Source organism: Sus scrofa, chromosome 9 (genome assembly GCF_000003025.6).
Source record: "Sus scrofa isolate TJ Tabasco breed Duroc chromosome 9, Sscrofa11.1, whole genome shotgun sequence".
NCBI lineage: Eukaryota > Metazoa > Chordata > Mammalia > Artiodactyla > Suidae > Sus > Sus scrofa.
Window position 1 is genome coordinate 94,188,942 of NC_010451.4, and position 21,355 is coordinate 94,210,296.

At 34.2% G+C, this 21,355-nt stretch overlaps 1 long non-coding RNA gene across 1 annotated transcript in view; it reads left to right on the forward strand.

The window, feature by feature from the left end:
- LOC110255493 overlaps positions 1-21,355 on the forward strand; it is a 133,468-nt gene that overhangs the window by 82,121 nt on the left and 29,992 nt on the right. The gene's annotated exons all lie outside the window — the stretch shown is intronic.

Consider the following 21,355-nt stretch of genomic DNA (forward strand, 5'->3'; position numbering starts at 1 on the left):
AAGCAATTATAGTATGATCATGACCTAGGCTAGCTCTGTGTAAAATTACTAAAAAATATTTATTTCCATTTACCAACTCCGCATTTCTTTTTGCCATCTTGGCTGTGATCTTCATAACTAAAGGTTACAGCACCCTTTGATAAAGAAGAAACTGCATAAGCCTTACTGAATTTTACTTAATTGCTTAGTACCTCACTAGATCTTACAAGCAAAATACTTAATCTTTTGAGGAGACACTATTCCAAGGACACTGTACTATGAGTTGTAGGTGAGGTTTCCTTTCTTGTACTGACTCACATAAAACTCATCCAATCCCTTGAAATCATTCTAGAAACAAGACAGAATATAAATCAGTAAGCAAAAATTATTAATGATAACTGCTCATTTAAAAGACTTTTATGTAATGAGAGTAAATCTATTCAAACACAGATATGTATCCATAAAACTTATGTTCCTTTTCATTCTTTAGCAGCTCCAATCTTGGGAAAAGTTTTTATTTTTTATTAAAAATTAATAAATTAAAAATTTATTTATATAATTTTCATGACTGCCGAGGTTCTTGATTATTTGTAGAAAGAATATTATGCTTTGCATTGATTCCATATCCCATGTCAATGTTTTAAAAAGAGTTATTTAAAATCAGGAGTTCCCATTATGGCTCAGTGGTAACAAACTAGTGTCCGTGAGGATGTAGGTTCAGTCCCTGGCCTTGCTCAGTGGGTTAAGGATCCAGGATTGCTGTGACCTCTGCTGTAGGTCATAGACACATCTTGGATCCTCTGTTGCTGTGGCTGTGTGTAGGCCAGCAGCTACAGCTCTGATTCCAGCTCTAGCCCAGGAATTTCCATATGCTGTGGGTGAGGCCCTAAAAAGACTAAATAAATAAATAAATAAATAAAATCAATATGAGGACCGAACAAAAGATTTTTAAGGACAAAATGGCAGGATTATAGTGATTTTATATAGTTCAGCTGCAAGTTTCTCTTTGTCCTGGCAATAAAATTATGCATTGTGGTTTCACGGATACTGAAATTTTAGGCTTGTTGCAAATAGAAAGCAAGTCGAAGCCATAACTGATTTCTGGTCTAGCCCATCCTTTATTCTACACTTTAGATACCATAAGGTTACTAGAACAGGTCAGAGTTGCAGAAATCCTGGGACTTTAATCTAGAACCAGGCAGAGAAAACTGAGGAATTCTCATTATATTAATTATATCCCCTCAATTCCTATTTACTTCTGTGTCAGCCAGGATTAATTTTCTGCTGGGAGGATTGATCTTGTCTTGATTTATGATGTATCAATGCTCTTTTCTATTAAATATTAAATTAAAATAAAAATATCCATAGTAAACCATTGCCCCAGTAAAAAAATAACTCTCTACCAAACTGAAAATACCTATTGAATAAGCATTTACTCTTTTTTCCTGGAACACATTGTTGTAGTATTCTGCAAGGTCTTTTATGTCAATATAGGGCTAAGTGTTGAGTTCTTTGAAATACTATAAGCCAAAAGTTTATCAGGATGTGCAGATTTCTATTGGGTAAATAGAGTATGTAAACTATAAAGTAAACATAAACAAACAAAACAAAAAACAACTAGTGTAACAATTGCTAAAATGTGATGAGAAACCTTATAGATATCAGAGAGTATGGATAGATGTTCTAAGATTTACATTTTACCAATTCAATTGTAATGGTTTGTCTGTTTTACATTTCACATAATAGAAAGTGCTTATTCATAAAGGTATTGGGAGAGACTATCAAATATTGTGGTGGATATTTTTAGATTTTTCCAAGTGAAAGTTCACGTAGAGTATTTAATTAAACTAATATTCAACTATGTTTAAGACATTTTAGTTGATGCTGTGAGAGACGGAAAAAGATTATTTCCCTCAAAGAAATTATAAAAAAATTTGGAAGATGGGCCCAAAGCACAGAAGTGAAAAACTACAAAAACTACAAAAGTACAAAAACATTTTAAAATACTTTTTAAAAAAGTACATTAAAAATTTTTTTTCAGGTGTATTACATAGTAGTAATTAACATAATTAATTTTCCAAATAATAAGTCCCTAAATAGATCAGCATTGGGACAATTTACTTGAGGTGTGTGGTCAGTTGTGATAGAAATTATGAACCATAAAAGAATATTATATTTGCAATATATTTGCCATATATCATCCTAAAGGTATGGCTCCAACTGACTGGGAAAGCATGGGGAGAATTTAATAAAATGGTATGGGTTTTTTTTTTTTTTTTTAAGCACACTCTATATTCATATAATTTTTCAGTGCCTTCAGAAATTAATAAAATTGGGCTTATCTTGTTATCTATACTTGAATCACTGATAGGGAAGAATATGGTGGGGCAATTGATCCTACTGATTTGAAGATTTTCAGCATTCTTCTCAATCTTCTAGAAAATTGAGGTGTAAAAACATCTAAAATAGTGTCTCCCTTTTGTTCCTCAGTGCTGAGATCCTAATTTAATTTAGAGGATAGGTGATCTACTCTTGATCAGTGTTAATTTAAAATTTTCCTTCCATAGCTCATGCTTATAGTTAAGATTTCATGTTTTGTTTCATTTTAAGTAGCCTGACCTATTAAATGTTTTTCCTTCCTTCTCTGATGAATGGCACGTAAACCTGAAACTCTTTTAACTATATTTTTTATTTTGCTATGATTTCATACCTACTATGGATGTAAATACACAAAAATGTCTTGAGGCAGATTTTCAATCAAATTATAATAGTTTCTATAAAAAGAGACCTCTACTCAAGCTGAAAACTTTACACGAATTTGAAGGCAGTGGAATTAAAATAGCCAGGGCTGTGCAATTGATTTCTATCGCCCCAGAACAAGAAAGATCATGATCTGAATGCTATACAGATTCAATCAGATTCAGGAGGCCACTCTGTCTCCAACTTAAATGCCCTTCCTACTGGTAGCTAAGGAAGGTCATTTCAGTTTTTTACCACTGAAAATTATCTTTAAGCATTCTCTCATGAGAATATCACAGAAAATCACTTGTAAAATCTCTATATGAGAACAAACTGCTCTGGAAGCTTTTGGCTTACCAGACAAAGCAACACAATAGAGGAAAAGAAGGTCTTCTGCACGTCTTTGTCTCTTTTGCTTGCTTCTTCTAACTATACTTCCCAGTATCCTTTGTGACGAAACTGTGCACACGGTGATGAATTTCTTTAAGCAGATGCTTCCTTTGAGACTTGAAAAATCCAAAATGAAAATAGTATGTTCTGTTCAGGAAGACATATATTTCTGTAGCAGGCAAACTTCAGTCTGTTCCCTGACTTTAAAATTGTCTAGCAGTAAGTAGCATAAGTAGAATTCTTTGAAGTATGAATAGTCAGAAAAGATACACTAAAGACAATTTTGCTAGCTACTTGGCTTATCAGGATTTCAGCCACATTTACATTTGTCCAGACATTCTCTTCAAGTAGTGAAGCTTCATCAAAGTATAATTAGTTCCAGCATAACAATAGTTCTCTCATAATAGGAACTAAAACAATGATTATACTCAGTTATAAACACTCAATGTGCCTTGCGAGGGCTAGTTATAGAAAATAGGAACTTATACTTTACAATATAGTTTTCATTTTATATATTTAAATATAGCTTACTAAGAGATTTCTAGGAAGATTCATATAAAAGTAATTTTAAAAATCCTAATCTCAGGCATAATCCAAAAAGATATAAATATATGGCTTTTATACTTGGCTATAAAAGCCAAGTAATTTTATGGCTTCTTGGTGAGGTATGGTAATTTCCACAAAGAGAGAACCTTATCACATGGGTCATGAACTCTGCAACTTGATTGAAGATGGATCAGAGTAGTGAAAATGACACAAGGACAGTTATAAGGAAACAAGGCAAAATAGAAAATGGAGTAAAATCCCAGAAAATCATACAAGCAGCCCCAAACTTGAGGGCCAGAGATAAAAATGAACAGTGGGGAAGATGTTCATTAAACATGGAGACCATTTTATTTCTGGGAGTAGCAGCAGAGATAGCAAAATTTGTAGAAGGGAGGCCATAATGGTACTGTCTGACCTGGATCCCCAGTATGCAGTGGGGGTGGGGAGTAAGGGCAAGTCAGGAAAACAGAGAGCCCACTGCTAATAAAACACTTTTAGCCTACAGTTTAACAATCAGAGATTTCTCTATATGTGGTGGCAAAAACAAAACAAACAAACAACAACAACAACAAAAATGTATGGACTGGGATTTGGGGCTACTAAATGTAAACTATTGCATTTGGTGTGGATATGCAATGAGATCCTGCTGTACAGCACAGGGAACTATATCTAGTTACTTGTTAGTCACTTGTGATCAAACACGAAGGAGGATAATGTGAGAAAAAGAACGTGTATGTATATATGTGTGTACGTATATATACATATCACATATGTATGGCCGGGCCGCTTTGCTGTGCAGCAGAAAATGACAGAGCATTGGAAATCAACTATAATAGAAAAAATAAAAATTTTAATGAAAATGTTACAACTTAGGGCCATAAAAAATCAATAGATAAAAAAGCATGCTGTTTGATTTTTTATTATCAGAGTTCCTTTAAAAAGGGAAGTTTGGGAGGGTAGGAATAAAACATACACACTACTGAATAAAATAGATGATTAAAGAGAACCTACTGTATAGCACATGGAAATCTAGTCAATAGTTCGTAGTAACGTATATGGGAAAAAATACTGGATATGATTATGTATGACTGAATCACTTTTCTGTATACCAGAAACTAATACAACATCATAAATCAACTATACTCCAATAAAATTAAATTTATAAAAAAACCCAAATCTAAAGAAGTCTGAATAAAGGTATGGGCTTTAACTGATCAAAAAAATGGAAGCTTTACATTAACATATAAGAAAACTTTCTAGAAAAATATTGATACAATGGGCAAAAATTAGAGGAATGTCTAGAAATATCTGTGATATATATGTGCAGAATAGATAATTCAAAACAGATATGGAAATATGGCAATTTGAGACATGTGTTTAAGGAATAAAATAAATGTGTATAGAAACAATATTCCTTTCCTATGAATGTCTAAGGACTTTGCTCCTTCTCAAAACCCATCAAGAGACTAGTAGCTGAACTGATGGTACAAAATTGCATCACCAAGATCTATACAAATGTTTCCAGTTGCCTGATGCCTATGTTGTATCTAGAGGAGAAGAGACTGCTAAATTCTGACACCGTTATCCCAATTCACCATCTACTCCCCTGTGAATATGGATGAGATTCATAAAAGGAAGCAAATAAGCACAGCACTAATTTTTCCTGAGAGAAGTGGAGACTTGGGAGGGTAGGACTGTGGACTCACTTGCATCAGGAAACATATATTAGTTGTAAGGGTACACAGTATCTGAAAAGACTAAATGTGCCTCCAACAAAGAGGAGTGAGCTGTGTGTAGTAGTTGTAACAGCATTAAAAAGAAGATATGTTACTGCTGGGAAGATGAAAGAGATATTCTTTCCCTTATTCTTCCAGCTAATGACAACTAAAACCCCTGGGCACTCACTATATGTAAATCAAACCTAAAAGACCAAAAAGAGGGAAGAAGATGTCAGACAAGGTAGGAACATCAGGGCCCAAGAAACAACATGGTGAAGGGATGTGTCCATGGAAGCGTAGAGAGGAGCTGGGACTCCCACGAAAGATAAGGAAGACTGTGACTGTGAATAAAGCACTGAGAGCTTGTTTATTTGAGAGGGCTTCTTTCTGTTGTTTCAGTAAGTTTAAGTAATAAATATTACTTAATATATTAATAATATAATAGTATATTATAGTATAGTATAATATAATATAATTAGTAATAAATAATATAACATAATATAATTAGTAATAAATATTATGCAACTGCATACCCATGTTTCTCACTCTTCTTTTCTTCAATATAACTTTGGATTTGGGGTTCTCCCAGCAAGCAAACTAGAACAAGCTTCCAGCATCCATTAGGCTGTCAGCACCCACCATTGTTAGAAAATTATTCATATCGGAATATTTCCTGAATTTTCTGAACATCATGAGAAAGGAATACTGTCATGAATGTCACAGCAAAAAAAGTATTTAATGTAAAAGAGAAAAAAAAATGAGACTTCCGTCTCCAATGCAAAAAAAGTTGGTATGGGAAGATTTTAGAGATAGAAGAGGTCCTGGCTGATCACCTGGATGGCCAAGCATATTCACAAAAACTCTTACCTTCTGATGTTCACGGTCCATGACTCCTGTCCAAATGCTGACCCTTTTCCTTGACCTGTCCTGCTTAAGATTAAAGTGACCAGGAATAAGGCAAAACTTAAAATGTAATTTAACATATATAGAAATTCTGGGTGGAAGTGATTTTTCTCTGGGAACAAGAGGCAGCACAAATTCTTCAAGCATATCATAGGAAATGATTACAAGCAGGACTTTCCTATTTTCAAGCTTCAATTCCCAGATCTACGTATTCAAGCTACTGGACTATGTAGTCAGTATTCAGTATTTGACTCAGAATATAGATGACATCCTGGAGGACAGTGTACCAAGAAGGATGGTAAAAATCACAGGCAAATGTCTAAACTGTTCTTTAACTGCACTTTCAAAAGGCAGTTCATCACTCTGTCAAACCAGCAGTCTATATCCCATTGTCTGATGCACCTCTCTATCTTCAGATTGGGGGCCTTGTATTTGATTTATGCAGTATGTCAGGTTCATGGACAAAACACTGGAGGCTCTGTATGTAGGAATTTTGCATATGGACCCATACTCAGAATATTTTATTAAAGAAGAATCACTGCTACTTCCACTAAAACACAAGGCCATGTAATCAAAAGACTCCCTCAAGTGATGGTCTCACATTATGGGGGCTGTGTACTAGGCATGTTCAACTTTTATCAATAGTAACAACTATATCAGCAAGACAAGCCATGCTATCCCTTACTGGCTACACCTTAGATGTCTATAGTATAGAATCCAACTCAAGGAACTGACACTGATACAAGGTGTCTGTGTAGTTTCAGGTAAATTTATCACATGTGCAGATCCATATAATCACAATGGCAATCAACATAGAGAATTATTTTATCACCACAATGATATCCCTTGTAATACCTATTTAGAGACATACCCACCTCCTCTCCACCGTTTCTAACCCTTGCAATCACTAAAATGTTCTCCATCTCTCTATTTTTGCCACTGTGAGGATATTATATAAGTAGAAGCATACAGTATGTGACCTTCTGTACTATTAATATAATAATATGTAACCAATAAAGGATGCAGGGAAAATTTCTGTACTATCTTTGCAATTCCCATTGCTCTAAATTATTTCAAAATAAAATAATTTTGATAAGAAATTTCTGATAAAAATAAATAAATTAACCATCTAAAGCCTTATTTCCCAGTATAATTTTAACTGAATAAGGTTCTTGGGCATATTTGGCAATGTTGAATAGAATTTTTAGAAACTAAAATAAATAAAAAGTTAAAGATTATTCATTCTTAACTGATTTCCACAAATCAGTAAGTATGATTCAACTAAAAGACAGAATGGGGCTACAAATGGAAAAATGTTTTAAATGTTCCATACTTGGTCCTAAGGAACAAAAATAAATATTTCCAATGCACATTATAGGCTCTTAGTGCTTTTTAAAAAAATATTAAATGAAAGAGATGTGAAGTACATGTTGGTAAAATACACTCCTAGTAAGTATAGTATAAAACCCTTAAGCTATGGAAAAACCTAGATTAATTTAAAAATTAAAGATGGCTTTCCAAATAATGTTCAATCATCTTGATAAATCTTGTAATGATATACATTTAATTACTTGCAATCCTGTTGGGTGGGTCATTTTTAAGCTGCAAAGTCATAGGATTGGGAAACTAGGCTGTATTTGTTTTTTCAAAAAACAAACCCCAAAAACTCCACAAAATGCTCTGCTATGTATTAAATAATTGATTGTTACCTTTACTATTCACTCGAATTTTCAGATTTTTCCCCTCGGAATGTATTTGTTTTGATATCTGAATCCTTGTAGGTTTTGTGCAAACAATGGCAAATGTACAAGCAGTGTTGTTCCTTGAAGAAAATTTGGGCATAAGCAGTAGCAGAGGGTGTATCAGAGGGAGATACACATCTGATACAGGTGTAGAGGGAGGAGGGAGAATCCCTAATATTTGGGTTTTGGTTCTTTTAACACATATCATACTGAAACATGCAATATATTATTTAAAATTATAAACAGAATTTTTAACACTTTTCTATAATTCAATGGGTCATCTTATATATCTTTTTGGGGTACCATTTATTTCTTTTATGGTATGATTTGTCCTTTGTTGCCTGTTTTACTTCCTGTCTATCTGTTGGGATAATAATAACAATCTGACATGAACACTCACATACATATTTTTGAAATTTAAAAATCAGTTTTAGATATGTTTTATAGCTTCACATTTTATTTCAAATGGTATCTGATAGAAAAAATAAAATGTAAACTAGACATTTAGATCAATTTTATATTCCAATTCAAATAATTACTGAGCAATAATAAAGAGATCGCCACTGTATTAAGCAAACCACATAATGCATTTTAAACAATTCCCTTTTTTCTTTTGCTTTTTAGGGAAGCGGCATATGGAGGTTACCAGGCTAGGGGTCAAATCAGAGCTAGAGCTGCCGGCCTACACCACAGCCACAGGAATGTGGATATCTGAGCTGCATCTGCAAACTATATACTATAGCTCACGGCAATGCCAGATCCTTAACCCCCTGAATGAGGCCAGGGGTCAAACCGGCATCCTCATGGATTCTGGTCTGGTTCATAACCCCTGAGACACAAGAGGAACTCCTAAACAATTCTTACAGTATCTATGTGAGCTAGATATTACTAGCATCTGATTTTACATATAAAGAAAATGATGCTGAGAGAGATTAAAGAATGTCTACATATCCTAAACATGAGAATAAAAGCACCTCTTTTCCAATTTTATTGATTCCTGAAATGCATTTGACTGCATGTTTATGTAAACCTCTAATTTCTTCATTACGCAAGACATAATTACCCCTATGCAATGAGACTGATTTGTGGCTGCCATTTATGGAAATCAGCCTAGTTTATATTTGAACCACCAGCTGGAGAAAATTATAAAAAGAAATATACCTATTTGTTTTGACTTATGATTTACTCACAAAAGGCATCTGATAGAAGGATATCGCTATCTGTATCTATATCTTTATCTCTACATCTATATCCATCTGCAAAGTGATGGAAGTTTCTTTCGGGTGGGTCTAGAATTAGTCCTATATCTATTGTCGCATAAACTTGTGACTACTCTTATTCAGAATTGGTCCATTAAAGAATCATCAATCGTACTAGCTTTCAGCCTTTAAACTATGTAACAATTGCCTTAATCTCACACTCAAAGACTCCCTTCAGATTCTTGGGCATTTCATTTCATCTCACTCTCATCAGTCTTGCTTTAATTTTTCTGTAGTAGAGCTCTTTCATCTGTTTTTTTTTTTTTTTCAAGTGTTAAATCCACTTCAATCTTATTAAATTCAATCATGCATTCTCTTTGGTCAAGAAAGATAACTAATAACATTGGTTTAAAAGAGATTAAAATGAGGTAGAGAGATTTTTTTCAACATTAAGTGTTATTACTAACATTTAATGAGAGAGGTACCAAAAATTAAATTCTTTTGGCAAGAATTGTTTTTAAAAATGGTATCATAATAGAGAGTCTGGAACTTTACACAGATGACTGAAATTGAGTGTATGCAATTTTTTTCATTTATTTCAAACTTGAAGGAATGGCTAGTAATTAGAAGAAAGAAATATTACAGATATATAAAAGATGTAACAACTATTAAGAACACAGCAATATAAAATAATTCCTTTTTCTTTTTAGAGCCACATCCATGGTATATGCAAGTTCCCAGGCTAGAGGTCAAATTGGAGCTGCAGCTGCCGGCCTACACCATAGCCACAGCAATGTGGGACCTGAGCCGTGTCTGCAACCTACACCACAGCTCATGGCAACATTGGATCCTTAAGCCACTGAACAAGGCCAGGGATTGAACCTGCATCCTCATGGATAGTAGTTGGGTTTGTTACCGCTGAGCTATGACAGGAACTTCAAATAATTCCTATTTTAAAGTACAGGTATAAGAAACCATTTTCTTAAAAATACTTATGTCCCAATTAAAAATGGGAAAAATGCATTTGGTACCAGAGAAACCCTTATGATAACTCCTGTTTTGAAGACGAGGCTGAGAAACTAAGGGTAGAGCAGAATTTTTGGCAGGTTGGCTAGAATTAGTAGACAAAAATTAGTTATCAACACACTACCATGAAGGTGTCTGATTTACTACCCATACTTTAGGTTGGTTTGCAGAAGGATTATACTCAAGAAATAAGGGTGAGGAGTTCCCGTCGTGGCGCAGTGGTTAACGAATCTGACTAGTAACCATGAGGTTGCGGGTTCGGTCCCTGCCCTTGCTCAGTGGGTTGACGATCCGGCGTTGCCCGTGAGCTGTGGTGTAGGTTGCAGACTCGGCTCGGATCCCGCGTTGCTGTGGCTCTGGCGTAGGCCAGTGACTACAGCTCCAATTCAACCCCTAGCCTGGGAACCTCCATATGCCGCGGGAGCGGCCCAAGAAATAGAAAAGAAAAAAAAAAAAAAAAAAAAAGGTGAATTTAGAAATACAGTGCCCTGAAAGTCTCATTTTCATAGTATCTCAAAACTTCTTTTAAGTGATTTTCTACTAAAAACCACCTAAAAAAATGTAGATCATATTTCTAAAGATACTAAACATAACCTCAACCTTCAAATCACTGCCTTTATAAACAATGCTCAGAGGTCAATCAAGGAGTTTCCATTGTGGCTCAGTGGGTTAAGAACCTGATACAGTGTCCACGAGGATGTGGGTTCAATCCCTGGCTTTGCTCACTGGGTTAAAATTCTGGCATTGCTGTGGCAGTGGCATAGGCCAGCATCTCCAGCTCTGATTTGACCTCTAGCCCAGCTCCTTCCATATGCTGCAGGTGAGGCTATAAAAAGAGAAGAAAAGAAAAATAGTCTATCAAAAATAATCAGATACACTTAAATATATGATGGCTTATTCATAAAATAGAATATTAGCTATAAAAATGAAAGCAATAATATAGATAAATCTCACAGGCAAAAGGCTGAGATTTTAAAAAAATAGAAATAAGAAAATGCATGTATTATTCTATGTATATGAAGGTAAAAAGAGCAGTCCAAACTATGGTTAAAGATATCAGGCTAGTGGCAAAAGTGTAATGAAGGCATCACCAGAGAGACTAATGTTGAAGTTCTTTCTACTGTCCTTCATAAGATCAAATGCCAATTTAATTAAGTCAATGTAGCTTGTTCCAATTTCTCAAGTGCTACTAAAAGAATAGTTTGAAGAACTCTACTCAAAACAGGAAAATTACATAAATGGCAAAAGCATAGATATTAATAAATGTAGAATAAGGTGGACATAAGTTGGACATATGGAAAGCAAAAGACACAGTTGATTTAAACTCAAATAATAGTAAATCACATTCAATTGAAAAAATGCTCCATTTAAAAGAAAAGCTTTTCTGACTGAATCAAAAACAAAATATATGCAACTTTTAGGAATTACTACCTAAATACAAAATACAGGAAATATGAAAGTAAAATATTTGAATAAATATATATTGTACTAATATTAAACTGAAAATTGAGTGTAACTCTTTCATAGCGATTAAAGGGGTTCAATCCCAGGTAGATATAACGCTTTTAAATGTGTATGTCTGCCCTAGCACCATACCCTCAAAAAGTAATTAACAATTGATAGAAATAAAAGAAGAAAATGGTGAATACTGAATCATAAAGAGACTTTATTATACCTCTCCAAGTAAATATTCAAATGAGAAATCAAAAACTAAGCAAGGATATAGGCACTTTGAAAAAGAGGTAAAAGCTTAGCGTATCAGATGTATATAGAATAAGCTCTCACATCTACCCTCTCCTGCCAAAGTCCAAAGCATATATTCTTTTCATGTGCATATGCCATTTATGCATTTATGCAACATGCTAGGCCAAAAAGAAAATTCTTAAATAATTAAAAAATTACACAAATAAGTACATAGATTATATTTTTAGTTACATGGAAATTAAGGTAGAAGTAAGAAATATAAAAGATAAAAAAATCTCTATTTTTAGAAATTAGGCAATATAAATCTATATAATTACTGTGTGAAAGAAATGTAAGGGGCAAAAGCAGCAAATATAACCTTGGAGGAGAAAAACAAAATGGAAGGACTTATTCTGATATGTATCAAGAATTATACAGTGTGTCCTCCCAACAGGGACACTGGATTTAGGAAAATCAGAGGCACTGAGGAGAAATGGGGAAAGAGCAGTTTAAAAAATTACAAGGTAACCCCAAACTCCCAGTCCTTAGTAGATACAAACTATTGCATTTGGAGTGTTATACAAAAGTACGAATAAAATAAAAATAAAACTTGAATATACATATTAAGATGTAAATGATGCTTAGGTACATTAATAGAGGTAAAATAGACTAAACAACTTTTTTTACTTATTATTTTGAAAACAGACATTTTGGTAAGGTCCAATATGAACCAGAACATGGGTTAACACCCAGCAAAGCATCGTTGGTAAGAATGTGCCTTTGTGCCATTGGTTTGGAAAATCATTTAGCAATAGCTAGAAAGTTAAAAATGCATATATGTTTGATTAGGATCTCCACCTGTAGGAATTTTTCTATGGATATACTTACACATTTCTATGGAGTCCTTATGCACATTACACCATTGTTTTAAAAAACAAATGACATTTTCTTAACTTCACAGGTAACAAGTTTAACACATTTTAGGTAAGTATCCTATATCACTTTAAAACTATGAGCATAATGAATTTACATGTCTATGTACACATATGGAAATCAAGCATATGTATGTATCTTGTACACACAGAGAAGGAAAAAGAGCATAGGTGTGAAGGTAGAGGTGGGGTTGGAGGGAGAAGTGGGAAGGAGTAGTGGGAAGAAGGGAGTGGGCATCGGAAAAGGTCTTTTTGGTTAAATACATAAAGCATCCAAAAGTGTATCCTCCCAAAAAAAAGAAAAAGAAAGGATAAATATGGTTGTCTCTTAGGTGGTCTTACTGTAGTTTTGTGGAGAGGAAGAAAATTAATTTTAGTTATTATCATCGATACTCAAAACATACAGATTTTTTACTTGCTTAATCTCACTATTTTTAAAGTGAAAAATGAATTTCAAAAGTACTCTAGCTCCCCTAATCCTACATGGTTTTTGAGATAACAAAACTTTTCTATGAGAAAGTACATATTTGTACTTGGCCATTTTTTCTGACAGGTCCTTGACTATGCTTGTGAAAATAGGAATGAAAAACAAAGTTACAGAATGTATATTATGAATAATTTCAACTACAATTCTGAAGGACAAAGGAATAAAATTAAATATATCACAACAGTCATTGTGGTTATATTTTTATTATATAATATTTATAATTTTAATGTTTTCCATTTATATAAAGCAAACCTGTCTAATTTTTATATTTTTTAAAATGAAGTGCTCAATTTCTCTAAAAATAAAGGAAATAGAACTTTCCATTTGACTTATTTTCAGAACTTTTATTTTGTTATATTCAGGTTAAGGACTGTGTAAGAACATCTAGTATTCTGTATATAAATTCCTTGATCTTCAGGTAAACAAAAGTAAAATACTGATTTTATACTATTGTGTACTTTGTCAATGAGATAATACATATTAAAAATAATGAGCTAACATTTAGCTGGAGTTCGTTCTCTTTAACTTGTAAATTGTTTGATTTGGTAAAATAAGTAAAGTCTTATATTTTGCATTTTCTGGCATATTGTTCTCATTGCTGATAACACAGTGGCATTTTCAGTGATACGGGTTTAGAAAGATCTAGTAAATTTAAGCTCTATAAAAAAGTAAACATAGTGTTACATTCTTGAACATTTAGGATTTTGTTATATGCTCTCATAAAAATTTCTGAGACTGAGGCAGTAATTGTGATTACTTCTTTTTATTAACATAGCAAGTGGATATAGTCTCTTAGAGATGTTTTTTAATATATATGAATTGTTATATATCATATATATGTAATAAAAGCCCAAGGGAAACACTGTCTGTCACTTGGGTTCAGAGCTGTCATTCATCCATTCAAGCTTCAGAAGTGTCTTAGCTTTCTTTGTTCAGCAAGAGGCTTACCGGAACCACGGCACACTGTGTCAAACTATAGGCAAATCCTTTATCAGCACATCCCTTTGAAACTGTCATTGAACTGCATGGACCGAAGGAGTGATAAGCATTAATAATACCCTGTTCCTTTTATCCCTTCTGCCTTTCAGCTTTATTGCCAGATTCTTTATCTAAACTTAGGTTTTACAGTCCAGAAAAATGCAATTCTCCTTGCCTTCAAAAGTGGTACTTAACCTCGCTTGCATAGATGTAGAATTTTTTTAGATACTTGCTTTCTAAAATAATCGATACTTTCCTGTAAATCACCTTGAGCTTTACTTGGAGTTTCAGGACCATGGATAACAAAATATTTGATATGAAACACATCATATAAAAATGCTCTCATACTTCCATAAATTGCTGGATGTGTTTTTAAGATATGCATGCTAAATCGCTGTTCCACGTGACTCTTTTGGTATGAAGTATGGACACATACATGCAGACACCAGACACACATTTACAGGCTTAGTGATATGAAGTGCAAAGTGAATTTTGAGTTACCTGAATTGCCTGTGGAAAAATGGTTAAAGACTGAAACAGGTGAGAACTATGCCTTTTGAGGCTTTTTGGTTTGGGAGAATTTCAAAATTGTAACTTTATTTTCATCTGTATTTTTACATTTTAGGTATCTTAAATATAAAATATATGTAATACATATATTCAAAACAACAATATACAAACTGCTTTAGTTTCTACAATTAAAAGTATGTGAGGCATATCATTTTATTTTGTATATACTTGGAACAGTAAAGACGGTTTGATAGAATTTTTTTGTTTTCTTTTTTGATTTTCAAATTAAGATGTATAAACAATTCTAAAAAATTTATAAAAATATTTTCCCATCCTTTTCAGATATTTTTCATGTCAGACATGAAATAATTATGTATAGTTATGAAGTTGAATGAATTATATTAAACAGTGTGACAGTGATAAGACAATGGATTTAGTTATAAATCAGAAGACTATCTAAGGGATCTATTGCCCTCAAATTTTTATTTATATCTTTTGTTGCTTATAGGCTAGGATTAAATAAAAGGCTTTAAGCATTTCTAATTTATATATATATAAAATAGGTAATTTAAATTTAATAAGCTCAAAGTACCAGTGATAGCCTTTGAGACAACCTTTTTGTCTATTCCATATCTTTATGGATTTTCCTCCTTTAGCATATGTTTAAAAAGGTGTTTCCTTTGAAACTGTCTTCGCCTAAGATTAAGTGTATGCATGTGTTTGGCAGAAGCAGGGATTGTATTGCTGAGAGATAAGTAACTCTAACAAATAGTTCTTTCCTGAACTCTCTCTCTTACTTGTCTTGGATCCCACAAATGATCTTCTGAAACAATACTTTCCCTAAAATCATTACTACTTTTGTATCTCTTTAGCCACTCCATCCAAGCAAAACTCTGATATCAATGCTAAAATCAAACTTTTTTGCTTTTAAGGTATCTGTAAGACTACACTTGTTAAAAATTGAGGGATAGTTAATATTTAAGTTTCAAGTATACAGCATAATGATTTTATATTTGTATATGTTATTAAATCATCACCACCAGTAGTCTAATTAACATCCAAGAATACACTTTCTAAGTGTCCTGTCAACTTTATAAATCACATGGTTTGTAACTTCATCAACACCGCTAACCCTGCCCAGTCCTTTTCCTGACCTTTCTCAGGTATAGATCAAACTGATTTTCCTCCCTTCTGGCTACAAAACTTCACTTCGCAGGGTGACCATTTATCCCCCATTCTAACTAAATTTCCTTGTTTCCTACCGTATGAAGAAAACTGAGAAAAGCACCATCTCTCTGATCGTCCTGACCTACCTACACTGTATATACAATCGTATCTATTGTAATTTCCCTTTTTCTAGTTGGGATGAGGGATCACCAAGGACCACCATCTCAAATAAGCTTTCAGCCTAATACTTCCCCATCATCTTTCTCTTTTCCATCTTTGCTAGGTTTCTCAGTGTCTTCTACATTGGAATATTTTCCCTTTAGCCTTTGTGCTTATTTCTCTTGCTATGCAATCTCTCCCTCCCTCATTCAGCTCAAACTTTTCAAAACTCTAGCATATACTTACTGTTTCCTTACTTCTCACGTATGTACTGCCCACTAAAAGCTGACTTTTGACACTACCACTGTGCTTAAACTTCTCTTGATAAGATAGATCATCATGGCTTCCTATTGTTTTCAACCCTGTCTTAAGGACCTGGGAGCATTCGACAAAATTAGTTAATCCTTCCAAACATGGATACTTTCTAGTTCATTATTTTAATTTTAAATATGCATAAACATAAATTTTCATAGAATAATATTCAATCATTTTGGATGTATACTTTCATGATTTTTAGTAATTATATGTATCTTTAACCATCACTGCAACAAATGTATATAATAATTCTAATTCTATCTCCTCTAATATTTCTGCCTCTTTTTTTTTTTTTTTTCCCACTGTACAGCAAGGGGGTCAGGTTATCCTTACATGTACACATTACAATTACAGTTTTTCCCCCACCCTTTCTTCTGTTGCAACATGAGTATCTAGACATAGTTCTCAATGCTATTCAGCAGGATCTCCTTGTAAATCTATTCTAGGTTGTGTCTGATAAGCCCAAGCTCCCGATCCCTCCCACTCCCTCCCCCTCCCAACAGGCAACCACAAGTCTCTTCTCCAAGTCCATGATTTTCTTTTCTGAGGAGATGTTCATTTGTGCTGGATATTAGATTCCAGTTATAAGTGATTATCATATGGTATTTGTCTTTGTCTTTCTGGCTCATTTCACTCAGGATGAGATTCTCTAGTTCCATCCATGTTGCTGCAAATGGCATTATGTCATTCTTTTGATGGCTGAGTAGTATTCCATTGTGTATATACACCACCTCTTCTGAATCCAATCATCTGTCGATGGACATTTGGGTTGTTTCCATGTCCTGGCTATTGTGAATAGTGCTGCAATGAACATGCGGGTGCATGTGTCTCTTTTAAGTAGAGTTTTGTCCGGATAGATGCCCAAGAGTGGGATTGCGGGGTCATATGGAAGTTCTATGTATAGATTTCTAAGGTATCTCCAAACTGTCCTCCATAGTGGCTGTACCAGTTTACATTCCCACCAGCAGTGCAGGAGGGTTCCCTTTTCTCCACAGCCCCTCCAGCACTTGTTATTTGTGGACTTATTAATGATGGCCATTCTGACTGGTGTGAGGTGGTATCTCATGGTAGTTTTGATTTGCATTTCTCTTATAATCAGCGATGTTGAGCATTTTTTCATGTGTTTGCTGGCCATCTGTGTATCTTCTTTGGAGAAATGTCTATTCAGGTCTTTTGCCCATTTTTCCATTGATTGATTGGCTTTTTTGTTGTTGGGTTGTATAAGTTGTTTATATATTCTAGAGATTAAGCCCTTGTCAGTTGCATCATTTGAAACTATTTTCTCCCATTCTGTAAATTGTCTTTTTGTTTTCTTTTGGGTTTCCTTTGCTGTGCAAAAGCTTTTCAGTTTGATGAGGTCCCATGGGTTTATTTTTGCTTTTATTTCTGATGCTTTGGGAGACTGACCTGAGAAAATATTCATGATGTTGATGTCAGAGAGTATTTTGCCTATGTTTTCTTCTAGGAGTTTGATGGTGTCCTGTCGTATATTTAAGTCTTTCAGCCATTTGGAGTTTATTTTTGTGCATGGTGTGAGGGTGTGTTCTAGTTTCATTGCTTTGCATGCTTCTGTCCAGGTTTCCCAGCAATGCTTGCTGAATAGACTTTCTTTTTCCCATTCTATGTTCTTGCCTCCCTTGTCAAAGATTAATTGGCCATAGGTGTCAGGGTTTATTTCTGGGTTCTCTATTCTGTTCCATTGGTCTGTCTGTCTGTTTTGGTGCCAGAACCACACTGTTTTCATGACTGAGGCTTTGTAGTATTTCTTGAAGTCTGGAGAGTTATGCCTCCTGCTTGGTTTTTGTTTCTCAGGATTGCTTTGGCGATTCTGGGTCTTTTGTGGTTCCATATAAAATTTTGGATTGTTTGTTCTAGTTCTGTGAAAAATGTCATGGGTAATTTGATAGGGATTGCATTGGATCTGTAGATTGCTTTGGGTAGGATGGCCGTTTTCACAATATTGATTTTTCCAATCCGTGAACATGGAATATCTTTCCATTTCTTTACATCTTCTTTGATTTCTTTGATTAAAGTTTTATAGTTCTCAGCATATAGGTCCTTTACCTCCTTGGTCAGGTGTATTCCCAGGTATTTGATTTTGTGAGGTACAATTTTAAAAGGTATCGTATTTTTGTATTCCTTTTCTAATGTTTCATTGCTGGTATACAGAAATGCAACTGACTTCTGAATGTTAATCTTATATCCTGCTACTTTGCTGAATGTATTAATCAGTTCAAGGAGTTTTGGGGTTGAGTCCTTAGGGTTTTCTATGTATAGTATCATGTCCTCTGCATACAGTGACAGTTTGATCTCTTCTCTTCCTATATGGATGCCTTTTATTTCTTTTGTTTGTCTAATTGCTGTGGCTAGGACTTCCAAAACTATGTTGAAGAGCAGTGGTGAGAGTGGGCATCCCTGCCTTGTTCCAGATTTGAGTGAGAAGGCTTTCAGTTTTTCCCCATTGAGGATTATATTTGCTGTGGGTTTATCATAAATGGCTTTGATTATATTCAGGAATGTTCCCTCTATACCCACTTTGGCGAGGGACTTGAGCATGAATGGCTGTTGGACTTTGTCAAATGCTTTTTCTGCGTCTATTGAGATGATCATATGATTTTTGACTTTTCTTTTGTTAATGTGGTGTATGATGCTGATTGATTTGCGTATGTTGAACCATCCTTCTGAACCTGGGATGAACCCAACGTGGTCATGGTGTATAAGTTTTTTGGTATGTTGTTGGATTCGGTTGGCTAAGATTTTGTTGAGAATTTTTGCATCTATATTCATCAGTGATATTGGGCGATAGTTTTCTTTTTTGGTGGTATCTCTGTCTGGTTTTGGAATGAGGGTGATGGTGGCCTCATAGAATGTCTTTGGGAGTATTCCTTCTTCTTTTACCTTTTGAAAGAGTTTAAGGAGTATGGGCACCAATTCCTCTTTATATGTTTGATAAAATTCACCTGTGAAGTCATCTGGTCCTGGACTTTTATTTGTAGGGAGTGATTTTATGACCTCTTCAATTTCATTTCTAGTGATCGGTCTGTTCAGTTGGTCTGTTTCTGCTTGATTCAGTTTTGGCAGGCTGTAAGATTCTAGAAAATTGTTCATTTCTTCCACATTGTCAAACTTGTTGCCATACAGTTGTTCATAGTATTCTCTTATGGTTTTTTGTATTTCTGCTGTATCTGTTGTGATTTCTCCTTTATCATTTATAATTTTGGTTATTTGGGTTCTTTTTCTCCTCTTTTTAGTGAGTCTGGCCAGGGGTTTGTCAATTTTGTTCACCTTTTCAAAGAACCAGCTCTTGGTTTTATTAATTTTCTCTATTGTTTTTTGAGTCTCTATTTTATGGATTTCTTCTTTGATCTTTATAATTTCCTTCCTTCTGCTGACTTTAGGACTTTTTTGTTCTTCTTTTTCTAGTTCATTTAGGTGGAGGGTTAAGTTGTCAATTTGGGATCTTTCTTCTTTTTTGAGAAAGGCCTGTATTGCTATAAATTTCCCTCTGAGCACTGCTTTCGCAGCATCCCATAGATTTTGAGAGGTTGTGTCTTCATTGTCATTTGTTTCAAGGTAGTTTTTAATTTCCTTCTTGATTTCCTCATTGTCCCATTGGTTTTTTAGTAGCATGTTGTTTAGTCTCCATGGAGTAGGTTTTTTCTCATTGCTTTTCCCATGGTTGATTTCTAATTTCATGGCATTGTGGTCAGAGAAGATACTTGAGATAATTTCTATGCTCCTAAATTTATTGAGGTTAGCTTTGTGTCCCAATATGTGGTCAATTCTTGAGAATGTTCCATGAGCATTTGAGAAGAATGTGTATTCTGATTTTTTTGGATGTAGTGTCCTGAAGATATCAATTAAGTCTAACTTTTCTATTGTTTCCTTTAGGATCTCTGTTGCTTTATTGGTTTTCTGTCTAGAGGATCTGTCCATTGATGTGAGGGGGGTATTAAGGTCTCCTACTATGATTGTATTCTCATCAATGTCTCCCTTTATGTCTGTTAATATTTGTTGTATGTATCTGGGTGCTCCTATATTTGGGGCATATATGTTGATGATAGTAACATCCTCTCCTTGGATGGATCCCTTAATCATTAAATAGTGTCCTTCTTTGTCTTTCTTTATGTCTTTTGTTTTAAAGTCTATTTTGTCTGATATGAGCGTTGCGACTCCTGCTTTTCTGTCATGTCTATTGGCGTGAAATATTTTTCCCCACGCTTTCACTTTCAATCCATATGTATCTTTTGTCCTAAGGTGAGTTTCTTGTAGGCAGCATATTGAAGGTTTTTGCCTTTTTATCCATTCAGCCACTCTGTGTCTTTTGATTGGGGCATTCAGTCCATTGACATTTAAGGTGATAACTGATAAATGATTATTTATTGCCATTTGAACCTCGTGTTCCAGTTGATTCTATGGTTCTCCATTCTTCCTTTCTTTTTTTTTTTTTTTTTTTTTTTTGGTTGGATGGTCTCCTGTTATTATCTGTTTGAGTGTATTTTTTTTTTCATTTTTTGCAAATGCAATATTTGGTTTTGGCTTGTGGTTGCCCTGTTTTTTAAGTATGCTAACCCCTTCCCATAATTGTGTGTTTTAGCCTGATGGTCCTGTAAGTTCAAACACTTCATTACTATATTAAAATTTAGAAGAGAAACATACAAACAAAAAGGGTTATTTACTTCCTAACATCCCTTGTCCACATTTTATGGTTTTGATGACTCTTTTTTATTTTTTTCTTTTTAATTTTATTTTGTTTGAAGCATGTTCATGATTAAATCTGTATGCTGGCTTATTTGAGTGACTGCTCTCTGATTGCGGTTTCCTCAGTCCTAGTTCTTCCTTTTCTTCTTCTTCTCTCTTTTTTTTCCTTTTCTTTTCTCTT